We start from the raw sequence: 14,544 nt of genomic DNA, 5'->3' as shown, positions 1-14,544 counted from the left end.
AGCCACTTTGAATTGGGTTTAATATTTCTTTTCCTTAATTTAATCTAAAGATGTTTGCTATGTGTTCTTTGTTCTTATTTACAACAATGTTAGCTTAATTTTATTTAAGCTAGGATGATTGCTTTGATTAAATAATATTTATTTGATTCATGCTTATAATGTTTGTGCCTCAATCGATCATGTTTTCAATTAAAATCAAGTCTGTATTTCGTTCATACGTGATTGGAATGCACCTGAATTAGCTGAGCGATCCTGACCAGATGATGGCTAATGGACACATAATTGAAATGTGCATGCTCAATTTAGATCCTGACCCGATTAAATTGTAGGTTGCATAACAACTCTGACCAAGCTCTATTATCTGCATAGTTTTTAGATTTGTGTGATTAAATTGTTTCAAACCTGACATGTCCCTATTACTTCACACGAATACTAAGAAACCCTTAGTAAATAAGGATCAGTAAAATGCATATTTACTGAGTAAAGGATTTCGAAAGGACCTAATGTGGTTTCCAAACTCATGAAAGATCGAGTTGCCATGGAATGTTTTTCCGAATGTTATTAAGCATGTTGATAATAAATTGAGTTTAATTAAAGTAATTGTCCTAGTTTATTTATGTTATAATTGCTACGAATTGTGTTTAATTTTACTAAAATCTATTTCATTTAGTTTGCATACTTAGGATAATTTGCATTAGGGGTCACTGCATTTAGTTTAATATATTTGAATCACCCATTCTTAATTATATTGTGTTTTTATTTGCCAAATTGTTAATATAATTTTACAAATTAAGTGACTTAGCACAAATACAATGCCTATGAAGACGATAACTTGATACTTACTTATTACTTGATAACGACTGTGTACACTTGCACAAACGTAAGCATTACAAGTTTTTGGCGCCGTTGCCAGGGATTGTCAACTGTTGCCATAGTCATTTTTCTTCGTGAAATTATTTATTTTCAATTTGATTTATTTCTAACATTACTAACTTATTCTTTTCAATTTTTGTGATTTTCTTTTCAAGTGTTCATGAGCATAGATCGAATTATCAATTTACTCCCTGTAGATCCTGAAATTGAGCAAACTTTCAGACAAAAAAGACCTGAACGAACAACTCAAAGACAAGTCGAGATGGACCTTGGAAGTCAGAATCAAGGCCAAGGTAATTAAGCCAATTATGTCTAAAATCATATCCTCATTTCTGATGATAGGGATCGATGCATCAGACAATATGCTGTGCCACTTTTTAGTGAGTTAAACCCAGGAATTAGAGGGTCAGATATTGAGGCAACCCAGTTTGAATTGAAACCAGTAATGTTTCAAGTGTTACAACCGGTGGGCCAATTTAGTGGTATGCCCACAGAAGATCCACATCTCCACCTTCGATTGTTTATGGAGGTGAGTGATTCATTCAAGATAGCCGGTGTGACTGAAGATGCACTGAGGTTGAAGTTGTTTCTGTACTCGTTTCGAGATCAAGCATGAGCATGACTCAATTCATTGCCACCAAGTTCCGTATCTACATGGCAAGAATTAGCAGAGAGATTTTTGGTTAAGTATTTCCCACCTAGCAAAAACGCTAAGTTGAGGAACGAGATCCCAACTTTCCAACAATTGGATGACGAGTCTTTGTATAAGGCTTGGGAACGATTCAAGGAGTTACTTCGTAAGTGTCCTCATCATGGGATTCCTCATTGTATCTAGTTGGAGACATTCTATAATGGTCTCAATGCACATATAAGATTGATGGTGGATACTTCCGTGAATGGTGCAATTTTGTCTAAGTCTTATAATGAGGCTTATGAGATCATCGAGAGGATTGTGAGTAATAACTATTAATGGCCCAAAAATTGAATAGCTTCAGGAAAACGTGTAGCCAGAGTTCATGAAGTTGACTCTCTCACTTCGTTATCAGCTTAGGTATCGTCTATTTCCTCTATGTTAAAACAGTTAACCGCTAATAGTACTAATAATTTTGCAACTCAGCCACTAAGTCCGTTTGAAATAGTTTCCTGTGTATACTATAGGAAAGGTCATTCTTTTGAGAATTGTCCATCGAATCCCGAGTCAGTGTACTATGAGAGAACCAATATCAAAATAGGGGTGGATAATGACCCCAGTCCAACTTCTACAATCCTTCATGGTGTACTCATCCTAACTTTTCCTGGAAAAACCAAGGAAGTGGACCGAACAACAACTTATTGCAACAAAGACCTAACCAATCTCAAGGGTTTAATCAGCAAGATCCAAAACCACCTCAAGCTGAGGCATCAAATAGTTTGGAGAACTTGTTGAAAGCGTACATGGCAAAGAATGACGCTTTGATCCAAAGCCAAATAGAAACACTGAAAAATTTGGAAAACCAAATGGGTCAGTTAGCTACGGAGCTACGTAATAGATCACAAGGAACCTTGTCGACGATACTGAGAATCTAAGAAATTTGGGTAAAGAACATATCAAGGAAGTGGCATTGCGAAGTGGTAAAATTCTTGAACCCCGATTGATTGATGTCGAAGAAAACTCGTTGAGAAGAATCAACCAGCTGTTGAAGTTCCTACACCAAAGGAATCAGAATCTACAAAGTTTGACAAGGTGAACTTGACTTAGTGAATTTAGATATTTTAACATATTCTTTGGATGCAGATTTACCTACTCAGAAAATTTGTTCGGTTCAACTGAAAGTTCCATCACCTCCACATCTGCGAAGATTGCAGCAAAACAAGCAGAAATAGGAGGTGTAATTCAAGAAGTTTTTGGATGTTCTGAATCAGTTACACATCAATATTCCGTTGCTGGAGGCTTTAGAACAAAAGCTGAATTATGTGAAGTTTATGAAGGATATACTGTCTAGGAAGAAACGACTAAGTGAGTATGAGACTATTGCCTTGACAAAGGAGTGCAGTGCGTTCCTGTAGAACAAATTGCCACCAAAATTGAAAGAGCCAGGAAGCTTTACTATACCCTGTAACATTGGTGAATCTTACTGTGGTAAAGCTTTGTGTTACTTAGGAGCGAGTATCAACTTATTGCCTAAGTCTGTTTTTAAGATGTTAGGTATAGGTGAAGTGAGACGTATAACTGTGACGATTTATCTAGCGGATCGATCTTTAGCATATCCCAAAGGAAAGATCAATGATGTTTTGGTAAGAGTCGATAAATTTATTTTTCCTACTGATTTCATTGTCTTAGATTTTAAAATAGACAATGAAGTGCCGGTCATTCTTGGTATACCTTTTTTAGCCACAGGAAGAACGTTAATTGATGTGCAGAAAGGAGAACTCACAATGCGAGTTCAAAACGATCAGGTAACCCAAGTTATGGAAGAGATAGAAATCTTGGTTTCTATAGAAAGCAATTTTAAAGAAGATTCATTGGAGAAAGCCGTAGATCTTGACCCTTTGGAGGATGAAGAAGGTGAAGAAAACATGGCTTTGATGGAAGCCAATCCGAGGAATTTTATTCTGTCTACATGGTTTGAACCGTTGGAGTTGGAAGTCAGAGAATTTGTGCAACCCAAATTGTCAATTGAAGAACCACCTAAACTCGAACTAAAGGTACTTCCTTCCCATTTGAAATACGTTTATTTAGGTGATTATTCTACTTTGCCTGTGATTATTTAAGCTAAACTGATGAAAGATCAAGAGGAGCAACTAATTGTTGTTCTAAAGAAATTTAAGAAAGCAATTGGTTGGACCATAGCTGATATTCGAGGTATAAGCCTCTCTTTTTGCTTTCTTAAATTCGAGCTCTTCATTTTAGAAGAAGGTGAAAGATCTCAAATTTATGGGCAAAGGAGGCTCAATCCTATTATGAAAGAAGTTGTGAGAAAGGAAGTGATCAAATGGTTAGATGCAAGAATCATCTATCCTATTTCAAATAGTTCGTGGGTAAGTCCAGTACAGTGTGAAAGGTGGAATCATGATTTTTGAAAATGAACATAACGAGTTAATTCCAATGAGAACTGTTACCGACTGGAGAATCTGTATTGATTATAGAAAGCTGAACAAAGCCACTCGGAAAGACCATTTTCCGTTGTCTTTTACGGGCCAAATGTTAGACCGATTGGCAGGTAATGAATTCTATTATTTTTTAAATGGCTATTCGGGATATAACCAAATAGTTGTAGCCCCAGAGGACCAACATAAAACAATGTTTAATTGTACATATGGTACGTTTGCTTTTAGGCGAATGCCTTTTGGTTTATACAATACAGCTACAACTTTTCAACGGTGCATGATGGCAATATTTATTGATATGGTCAAAAATTTTGTTGAGGTTTTCATGGATGATTTTTCTATTTTTGGTAACACTTATGATATCTGTTTGAGTAATTTGGCTAAGGTACTGAAGAGATGCGAAGAGATGAATCTTGTCCTTAATTGGGAAAAATGTCATTTTATGGTCAAGGAAGGGATTGTCTTAGGTCATAAGATTTCAAAGAAAGGAATTGAAGTCAATAAAGTAAAGGTGGACGTAATTGAATGATTTCCGGCCCCAATTAATGTGAAAAGAGTCAGAAGTTTCTTAGTCCATGTCGGTTTTTTCTGAAGGTTTATCAAGGATTTCTCTAAAATTTCTAAGCCGTTGTGTTTGTTGTTAGAGAAGGATACAGTGTTTGATTTAAAAAATTATGTTTAGAAGCTTTTAAAGAGCTAAAAAACGGTTAATCTCAGCCCCAATAATCATTACACCCGATTGGAGCACACCTTTTGAGTTGATGTGCGATGCAAGTGATTATGCAGTTGGAGCTGTGATGGGTCAAAGAAAAAATAAAGTGTTCCACCCCATTTACTATGCAAGTAGAACCTTAACGGGAGCCCAACTTAACTATACGTTAACTGAAAAGGAACTATTTGCTATAGTTTTTGCTTTTGACAAATTCTGCTCATATCTTATAGGTACCAAAGTTACAGTATTTACTGACCATGCGGCCATTAAATACTTGCTCCCGAAGAAATATGCAAAACCAAGGCTAATTCGTTGGATACTTTTACTCCAAGAATTTGACATTAAGATCCAAGACAGAAAAGGTGTCGAAAATCAAATAGTTGATCATCTGTCGAGGTTGGAGCAAGATGAGGTAAGTCAATCATGTGTGGCTATCAACGAGAATTTCCCAGATGAACACTTATTTAAGGTAAATCGAATTCATGAAATACCCTGGTTTGGTGATTTTGCCAATTATCTTGCATGTGGAATAATTCATTGAGAAATGACATACCAACAAAGGAAGAAATTCCTTCATGATAGTCGGTATTATTTTTGGGAGGATCCGTTTTTGTTTAAACAGTGTGCAGATAATATAATCCAAAAGTGTATAGCTGAAAGCGAGATTGCTGAGATCTTGTATCACTCCAATTCATCTCCAAGTGGGGGACACTTTGGTTGTTGACGTACTGCAGCAAAGATTTTTCAAGCAGGTTTCTTTTGGCCTACACTATTTAAAGATACTTACGCTTATGTGAAGAACTGTGATAAATGCCAAAGGACTGGAAATATATCAAGGAGGAATGAGATGCCCTTGAAAAACATTTTGGAGATTGAATTGTTCAACATATGGGGCATTGATTTCTTAAGCCTATTTCCTTCTTCGTATGAGAACAAATACATCTTAGTTGCTGTGAACTATGTATCCAAATAGGTTGAAGCTGAAGCATACCCTACAAATGATGCTAAGGTAGTCATGTGATTTCCACATAAGTATGTGTTTACACGATTTGGGACACCAAGAGCTATTATTAGTGATGAAGGTTCTCACTTTGTGAACAAATGGCTTAAGTGGTTGCTTGATAAATATGATGTGCAGCACAAGATTGCTACTGCCTATCACCCCTAGTCTAATGGGCAAGTTGAAAGAGTGGATCGCGAAATCAAAGGTATCCTTGAAAAGGTAGTACGCCCTAGTAGAAAAGATTGGTCTCAAAGGCTTGATGATGCATTATGGGCCTATCGCACAACATTTAAGACTCCGTTAAGAATGACTCCTTATTGGTTATTCTTTGGAAAGGAATATCATTTTCCATTAGAGTTGGAGAATAAAGCTCACTGGGCTTTGAAGCAGTTGAACTTTGATCTTAAGCAAGCCGGTGAGAGAAGGATGTTACAACTTGATGAGTTGGAAGAGTTGAGGTTGTTTTCCTGTGACAATGCCAAAATGTATAAAGAAAGATCAAAGAGATGGCATGATAGTCATATACAACCTCGTGAGTTTAAAGTAGGTCAGAAGGTTTTGTTGTTTAATTCAAGGTTGAAGTTATTTCTTAGGAAGCTTAAATCCCGATGGAAAGGACCCTATACCATCTACCAAGTTTATCCTTATGGAGCTATTGAATTATACGATAATTACGGAGGTACGTTTAAAGTTAATGGTCAAAATCTCAAACACTACTAGGATGGTGAAGTTGAGCGAATTGAATCCTCGCTCAAATTAGCAGACCCTTAATTTTTCATGAACTTATTTTGTAAATAAATAAATAATTAGAACTTATTTTCTTAACTTATTACATTTAATTAATTCTGTCTAAGGAGATTGGAACTTAAGTAGGACCGCTGTGACCCTTCCAACCTTTCTTGGGAATTAATTTAATGTAATTTGTTAAGAAGAAATTTTCTAATTAAGACTTACATTTTTTTAATTTCATTTGTTCTGTTTAAATTTTAAATTTTTATGTTAATGAAGAGGGCCAAATTTGTCCCAAGTAGTAATCAGTTTTTTTAGTAAGATACAGTTTGAGTTTGAGGCCCAAGACAACAAAAAAAGAGGGAAAATCCATGCCTTGCCGTAACACCTATTGCTTGCCACCCAAGTAATCCTAATGTAGCTAAATTTTTGCTATATGTTGCCCTAATTTTTCCCTATATAAAATCCTTTCTATTCTACTAATTTTCATATCCCTTAAAGTAATTTGCTTACACCCTAAAAATTCCTAAATCTTTCTTTTGTGCCGTCAACCTTAAACCCCGGAAGAAATCCTAGTTCTTTTCCCTTTTTTCCAAAATTCCCTTTTGTCATCACAAGATTTTTGCCGTAGAAAGTTCTACCCACTTTGCTGATTTGCCAAATTTTCGGGAAAAGATACTCGCAAAAGAACCAAATCTTCAAAGACTACTCCTTAAAACCCGATTTTGATCGATGAAGAAGTGAAAGAGAGATTTGATTCAATCTTCAAGCATCTACCTATGATGCCGGAAAAAGGTTTTGACTTGATGAGTAATGATTTGATGGTTGTTCCTATACCGATTAGAAAGAAAATCAATGCTCTCAAGTGGGAACAATTTTGTGATGCTCGTTCACTTCCTGATGATGAACTAGTTCGAGAATTCTATGCTAGTTTGACTAAGCAAGATGCTACTGAAGTCATCGTTCGAAAGAAAAAGGTACCTCTTACTTCTAAGTCCATCAATGATTTGTTTCTGAGTTAATAGCATGTTGCTCATATCATTGATATCTGGAAACCTGTTATAGGGACGAGAAAAGATCCAAAGAAAAAAAGAATCTAAGTATATTTATCTGTATAGTATGATTATGAATGAAATGAAAATAATAAAAGAATATCTGCTCGAAGTGAGAAACAAAGATGCATTTTATTGAAATAAAGATGTTAGACATAAGCCTATCTCACAAAAGGATTCTTATTGCTCTTAGGCTTAAAGAAATAAGCATGTTTCGAACATTACTCTAAATTAGGTCTAAAAAGTACAGGAATCTCTTCCACAGTCCCATTGTTCTAGACACTCCCAGGTGTGTAAGGGAAAATGCCTGATAAACTTTCTTCCCTGGCACCCTCTTCGGATACTGTGTTAACATTCAAATTCCCCAATATTCCTTCCGGGCCTTTGGCTTCTTCAAGGAATACCAACTCTTTATTATCCATTAGGCTATGCACCAAAGCTTTGAATTCAACACACTTCTGGATTTCGTGACCTTCTTCAGCGTGGAACTCACAGTAGCTCCTCATCCATTTTGGTCTCTTCTTCAAATTTTGAATGATTAACCCTATGTCTATCATTTGTTTCAAAACACATTTCAGTGGGGTTTTTACTTCTGCAAGATTGGTTTTGGTTCTTTTTCCTCCATTCTCAATTATCACGTTTACCCTTGGGTCTGGATGACTGGGTAACGGATTTCCTACCACATTAGGTCCTGATAGATCGTCAAACTTCACGATGCCCATCTTGATGAACCTTTCAACTAACTTTTTAAATATAGCGCAGTTTTCAATTGAGTGTCCCGTCACCGCGTGGTATTCGCATTGGGCATTCACATCAAAAAGATTCTAATACAGCTCTCTATGTGTCATCGGGATGGGTGTGAACTGGAGTCTTTCTGTGTTTGGCCTCGAGTTGGATTCTTTGCTTGAGGTGCCTTAATAGCTAGTAGTCAGGCCCTCGGTTGGCTGATGGTGACTGATTAGGAATACCCTTTGCTCACATTATTCACTTCATTTTCATTTTTTTCGGGGTTGATCTTTTGACGCATTCTCTTACGTCTATCTCTCCCACTCCTTACCACGTTTTCAATTATCTCACCGGACATTACTATATCTGAGAAGCTCATGGTAAAAACATCATGGTTTTTTTCTCCAGAAGAGGTGGCTGGACTTGTGTCGCTACCTCTCTCCATCTTTGGGCATATTGCCTGAAGCTCTCACTTTACTTCTTTTCCATGTTCTGCAGTGTAATTCTGTCGGGCGCCATGCCTGTCATGTGGCCGTATTGCTTCATGAAATCCTGTGCCAAGTCCTTCCATGAGTGAATTTTGGCACGGCTCAATTGGTTGTACCATTTGGCTGCAGACCCGATTAGACTGTCCTGGAAGTAGTGGATTAACAATTGATCATTGTATCCTGTCATCCTTCGACAAAACATAGTGATGTGAGCTTCAGGATAGCTAGTCCCATTATACTTTTCAAATTCTGGAGTCTTGAATTTCGGTGGGAGTACTAGATCTGGGATCAAACTCAGATCCTTGGTGTCAACTCCGCAATGGTAATCAACAATTTCCATTGCTTTGATTTTTTCTTCCAACCACCTGTACCGATCTTCAAGTTGCTTTGGCAGTTCTACCCTTGCTTTTTTTATTTCTGCCATTTCGTCTAGATCAGGAACTACAGGATTGGTTGGATTATCCCCTGGATTGAACCTGAGCCTGTCGAGTAGTTCATTGGTGTCGAGGTACCGGTCTGATGTTGTTGAGGTTTGTTAGTAGCGGGTGCCCCTTGTAGATACACGTCTGGTTGGGCCTAGACACTTATTGGGGTAAAACTTGGGGGATAGATGGGGTTTTCATTATCGTCCCTACTGTCGACCACTGGACTCTTCCCTTTATCATACCCCCAGCCATTAATTGCGTTAATTGGCTCAATCAATTTCTTTGGGACTCTAGCATGTCTTGTTCAATTTTAGCCAGTTGCTCCTACATTTGATCTTGCATCTCTTTTTGCAATTGTTCTAACCTTTCCAATCTTTGATCCATTGCTTTCATCTTACGGTGGGTACCATAGTAATATTTGGTTGGTGGATTTTCGTTGGTTTCCAGATTAACTGAAATAATCTCATTTAATTAGGGTCTTTCGTGAAATTTAATGCACATGATGCAATGAAATGTAATGCAGATGAATGGAATGAAAGCAAAAAGAGGCGTTGATTTTGATTCAATTCTATTAGAACAGCTTTACTAGAAAACAAATTTCTTTATATAAAATAGCTATTTATATGGCCCTGCCCTCATAGTCTAGGCGAACACATCAATCCCTTTCTTCATATCCCGATGTTAAGATAAATCTCGCGAATTTTCCAATGAATGCTTCTACCAGCTTCTTTTTGCTAGATTCGAGCCGCGACTCATTGCTCACTCATCCTCGTGATGCTCGTTAGCTTCTTTAAAAAGGTTAGGACGTTGATGACTCTGAAATAATCTTTGTCAACTTGAATCCTCAGGCAACGAAGCAAAGTTGTGTACTCCTTTGTTAGACTATCACCTTTCTCTTGTTGTGTTTTCTCGGAACATATTCGAACAGCCGTATTATCTTCCACTTTATCAAGAAATCTAATTTTCATGACAAGCTCTCTATTTAGCAACTGAACGTGAATCGACACCTCTCTTCTATGATGAAAATGCAATGCAATCATAACCAAAATAGAATGAAACACGTTAGTTCAATGCAAAAGCAAGGAAGAAAAAATAAATAGAGCACCTATTCAGGTGACCACTAGGGTTTGGTATGGTTCCACCTAAGGTAGGCTCTTAGGGTTCACTATATGTGGTTCGGTCCTAAAGTAAAGGTACCTGAACTAGCAGATTCCTCGATCCTCACCCATTATAGGCTCATATGGACCGAGTTCAGTTCAAAGGAATACATTTCCCTATGGCTGCACGGAGATGAAAATCTCACGAAGACATAGGTACAGATGTATCCCAAGAGCGATCCATTATCCTGCACGGAGGTGAAAATCTCACGAAGGAATAGTTTCTCACTCCCACTTAAAAGGATATAACCGAGCGGTTATGTAATGCAATGTGCAGAAACATATCAAAATTCAAACCAGTGAAGCGATTATAGACCAAAATGATGAAAATCACAACAAAATGAATGAAATGCAACAAAATGATCGTAAATTTAAACCAACTTTTCAATTTTTGACAAAAAGACAAAAAGTAATCAACTCGTGGCTTGACTCTCTTATTTTGTCCCCAGTGGAGTCGCCAAGCTGTCGAAACCATTTTTTTTAAAAGGTCGACTTGGATTTTGAAAACGAAAAAACTGGGAGTCGCCACCAATCTTTTTTATGAGGTGCGATCGGGTCACCTCATAATGTAATTATTTTAATAAAATATTTCAATTGATCAAAACAATGATTTGGTCTACGATATTTTGGGTTAGCACCCTCAATGCGCCCAAAATTGGTACCGAGTTGATTACTTAATGTCTTAATGTTGAAAGTTGAAAATTTGAAAGGTAGTTTAAAATATGATCCATTTTTTATTTATTTCAAAGGAGTTTGTTTGACAAAATCGAAACGGAGGTCAAAGACCCTCTCACCTCGAGATAACATGTGGCCCATCCAGTAAGTTAGGACACGACACTTGGAAATCTTGAGAGTAAGCTTGCCTTTAACTCTTATTGAAGTTTCATGTTTTGAAATTTTAAAAAGGATACTTTGCTATTTAGGTTTAACGGGAAAATTGAAACCCCGCAAGTTAGGGTACAATTTCTCAAATTTCCAAAAAGCGAAATGCTGCCTTATTTTAAGGCTTTTCTTCTTTTTTTTGAATAATGACGAGTACAACACTTGAACGAGGTGTATTTGTTTTGTTCGTGATAAAATAGACCAGTTTCTTATTAAGGGCATATACAAATCAAACGCAACTCTTGAAATGATGAAATGAAATGGAACGATAATGTAGAACATGAAATGACAATTCATGAATAAAATGTCACATTAATGAATAGCAATAATGTGAAAACAAATAAACAAATTACAGCATACAAAATAATAATAATCACACCACATGCATCATTTTAACATACCAATATTAATAATCCAAGTAAACGAAACGAAATAATAGAGGACAGTTCTTTGTAGCTAATAGTATAAAACAAGTAATTTATGAGACCAATTCGAAATGAATGGTAAAATATCTCAAACAAACAAATTATAAAACTTAAAATGAATAATGCTAAGATAGTTTAAAATAAATAAATTTAAAAAAAAACATAAAACAATATTTTTTTTCTTTACTAAAAATAATATATACAAAAAAAATTTAAAAGACAATATATATATGGTAGTTTAAAACAAATAATGTAATAAAAATCTTAAGTAAATATTAGGTAAAAAAATTAAAATATATAATATACGTAAAACTTAAAATAAACAATAATAATAGAGGAGCTCTTAAAAAATATAAATTAATTAATTTTAAAAAATAAAAATAATAAATTAGCTAAATGGAATAAGGATGAAATTGAAAACGGGCCCAAAATCTGGGGTTTAATTCGCAAAAAAATAAAAGAGAGTGGCTCGGGACTGAAATGGAATGCACTTAAGGGATGAGGGACTGACTGGGCAATATTCCCAGCCCTAAAGTGCAGTGTTTCAGCGCAGACCAAAATAAAACAAGCCGAAAATTATGCGGCTAAAATTAAAGAAACCCATAGGACCAGATTGCTCTACGGCGCAAAAGCGGGGGGACCTCGCGCGCAAATATCCCCTTCACAGCCGAAACACGCGAATCTTGAGGGCGGACGGGACGGGTCACAAGTCAGGGCCAAAATGACGTTGTTTCGGCAGCTGCACCCCACTTGCAAAACGGTGCCGTTTTATTGTCTTTATTTAAATCAATTTTTTCTTAAAATTTCATTTTATCAGTGTTTTAAAAAAATTCAAAACCTCCCCTATCTCTCTCAACCACACTTGGCCAGCATGGGCTCCATCGGCGAATCTGCTACACCATCGCCGTAGCCGGTGGCCGACGATGGAAAAGTGGGCTTTTTAGCCCTCGTTCCTCAACCCCCTTCTGAAGCCCAGCCCTCTCGGCCCAAAGAAAGAGGAGGACTCTTGGCCCCCTCTCGGATCTGATGGTAGTGATGCGTGGTCACGGGGTGTCTCCGGTGTGCCCTCTCTTCCCTTTTTTTTGTAGATATAAAAAATAAAATAAAAATGTGAAAATAGAATCAAACAGGTATTTAAAACAGAAATAAAAGTAGAAATTCACCTCGGATGTGTTGTTTTTTGTTTTTTTTAATTTTTTTATTTTCTAATGTTCGTAGACAAAATACAATGCTGAGATCCAGGCTTTTATAGCCGATTTACACAACTTTTAGTTTTTATTTTTTGTTTTTTTCTGCTTGGTTCTTCTGTTGTTATGTGTTTATTTGTCTTGCAGGTGTTAGAGGCGTGCTGCGGTGGTGGCAGAGGGTGTCATATGCATGGGGGGCGACAGCGGCAACAAGGCAAGAAGACCTAGGTGCAGCACACCTAGGGTTAGGGGGAATTAGGGTTTTTTGATAGTTTTAGGGTATTGGGCCATTGGGCTTAGGTTTAATTTGGGCTGGAGCTTTAGGTTTAATTAGGTTTAATTGGGTTTAGGTCTACTTGGGGTTTGGGTTTTGATTTTTATATTTGGTTTTGTTTGGGTCTTATTGGGCCCCGGGCAAAATTTGGGCTTTACAAGCCTGAATTTATTGATGCGTGATTATGAGACAAAGATTGATGCTACTTACACTCTTAGCAAAATTTGCCTTAGCAAGACCTTGTGTTGTGCCTGAACATTACTCAGGACGAGCAATGATTTAAGTTTGGGGTGTGTAAACTAAAAAATATATAGGATTTTTCCTATATAATTCATCACCTTTTTACTTAAATTTGTTGTTAAAACCAAGTAATTGTTTAATAAATTAATGAAATATGCGAAAATATGAAATTAGGACATGGAAATTATTAAAATGTGATTTTATGCTTTATTATATAGTTTTCATACATAAAATGACTTATTTTATATTAGTTTGAGCATATTATATTTTTTAGCTATAAAGTGGGTCATGCATGATTAAATTAAATAATAAAATATAAAGGTATATTTAATAATTGATTTTAAATATCTCATTAATAAATTGGGTTTTAATTAATTAAGTAAATTAATTAATTGAAGTGGTTAAAATTATATTATTTGGTCCTCTAAACAATCTACTATTTTTGGACAGGTCTGAGAGTTTTCTTCTAATTGCAAAACTGTCTAAATTGGGGACCAAGTCAACCCAATTTTTGGCTGCACATGGCTGATCATAAATCAATTTTTGGTTTAATTACACAAGGTCCTTGAAGAGTTAAAGAAATAAGATATTTTCCTGAAGATTTGCTGGTGATCGAGTCTTAGTCATGAGTTGTGGTGGCACTCAAATTGACCAAGAATCAAGCAAAATCAAGCAGAATCGTCGGACTAAGGTTAAGAGGCAGTACCAAACAATTCACATTATTATACAAACATTTCATATGCATTGATCATGTATCATCATATCACATTTATTCATAATCACATTATCCCTTAAATAGGTCTACGAGATCTAAAACATGCTTTTAAAAAGGTTTGGGACTAAACTGTTTACACATAAAAAATTTTGAAACTTTAAGAATTTTCTATGTAACAGAAGTCTTATGCCCGTGTGAACAGCCGCGTGGACGAATATAGGCCATTTGCAAGACCAATTTGCCAACCATAAGGGTCAACCTTACACAAGCACATAATATACCATTATTCATCAATCGTGAATATCAATTTGAACACTTCCACTAATGTATCAATAACTTTACTAAAGCTTACCACATAACCACAATCACATTCCAATTATAACGCCATCTACATATCAAACCTCACATTATAAACAAGTCAAATCTCATGGCTCAATACATTTTAAACATTTAGGCACCAATAGCCAAAATCATTTATACACTTAAAAGACCAACTAGCCTATACATGCCACATAACCAAAATTTCAAACCTTTTAAGTACCGAAACCATAGCTGGATAGTGTGATGGG

The 14,544-nt window shown here is 36.2% G+C and overlaps 1 non-coding gene across 1 annotated transcript; it reads right to left on the bottom strand.

The window, feature by feature from the left end:
* Positions 1-1,585: 1,585 nt before the first annotated feature.
* Positions 1,586-1,692, bottom strand: LOC121220463 (small nucleolar RNA R71). Its single transcript, XR_005917665.1, has one exon. It is a non-coding gene; the product is annotated as a small nucleolar RNA R71 (small nucleolar RNA).
* Positions 1,693-14,544: the final 12,852 nt, after the last annotated feature.

This window comes from Gossypium hirsutum, chromosome D08 (genome assembly GCF_007990345.1).
Source record: "Gossypium hirsutum isolate 1008001.06 chromosome D08, Gossypium_hirsutum_v2.1, whole genome shotgun sequence".
Lineage (NCBI taxonomy): Eukaryota > Viridiplantae > Streptophyta > Magnoliopsida > Malvales > Malvaceae > Gossypium > Gossypium hirsutum.
This window is presented reverse-complemented; position numbering and strand designations above follow the sequence as displayed.